Source organism: Etheostoma spectabile, chromosome 2 (assembly GCF_008692095.1).
Source record: "Etheostoma spectabile isolate EspeVRDwgs_2016 chromosome 2, UIUC_Espe_1.0, whole genome shotgun sequence".
Classification (NCBI taxonomy): domain Eukaryota; kingdom Metazoa; phylum Chordata; class Actinopteri; order Perciformes; family Percidae; genus Etheostoma; species Etheostoma spectabile.
Genome location: NC_045734.1, coordinates 7,048,048 through 7,049,339, shown reverse-complemented (window position 1 = coordinate 7,049,339; position 1,292 = coordinate 7,048,048).

Below are 1,292 nucleotides of genomic sequence, written 5' to 3'. Positions count from 1 at the left end.
TTTGACATGGGACTACAGGGCCAGGGATTGAACCACCACCCTTCCAATTGGCAGGCAACCGCTCTACCGCTGAGCCACAGCCTCGTATAGTTACACTGTGCAGCATGAAAAATATTGGAGTGATGAGTCCAGCATAAAGTGGCCTTGAACAGTATGGACTGAACTGCAAACATTCCTCAGTCAAACAAATGAAAACATTGCATTTAACTTATTGATACAACCTTAACTCACTTTCTCCCACTAGTGGTAAAGAATACATATTGTATAATGTTGAAGTGATAGATCTGTTAATAATTATGGAAAAGTATTGTAGAATCATAAAGAAAATGTCATTTGAACATACTCACCCTTCATGCAGATTAGCATAACATTCCTTATGTGATTGTTCCAGATGGATTGAGTTTATCTTCACATCACAGCCTATGAAAAAACATCTTCAAACATCAACAACAATTACAAAAACAAGCCTGCCTAAGTGTTGGTATGCTTTGCAAATGAAATTTATGGACATTTTTAAAAGATATTATTGTTCTGTCGATCCCCCTTTACTAACGTTTTCATGTACAGCATCACTGTCTGATATGATTTGTGAATGCCAGATATGAGCTGACATTAGCTGTCTTCATCGGTTACACTGAGGAGATTTCCCTTTCTCTGCTCTCGGCCATCGATGTGCCTCGTATCTCTGTCTGGATCCACTTCAGTAAACAATAGCTCAGCTGCACGTGTGCTTCCAGCAGACTGTAGGAATCAAATTAAAACTTCTCTGAAAAGAACTACAAACTGTAACGCAAAATATGAACTGTCTGGGAAGAACAATTCTATAAAGCTGTCTTATTCATTTTGTAATATCTAAGAGAGGGATTACATTTGTTTTCTCGTACCGATTTTGTTTAACTGTAGTTGTAAGTCTGATTTAGCTTCTTGGGGACATTTCTTTTTAAATATTTCTTGTCACATGGATGCAAACAGTCAAAGATATTTCAATTATTTTTCTTCTTCTATCATTTTGCGTGTGTGTTTGTTTTTTAACCAAGTATCTTTTGGTTTATTGTGGTTCCACTCCCACCCCCAGTTCTTTTACCCACCAATACAGTTTCAAAGAGGAGGTCAGCACATCAGTCAAACTGCAGCATATAAGGAGAATGTAACAATGTTTTTCAAAGACTTTTGCATTTTATTCCTACCTAAAACACCAAAGTGTCCTGATGAACCCTAAAATGTTATTTTGAGGCTTTAGTCAAAACTTACTACATTAATATGTAATATTGGAAATAAATCTTCCAGTTTGT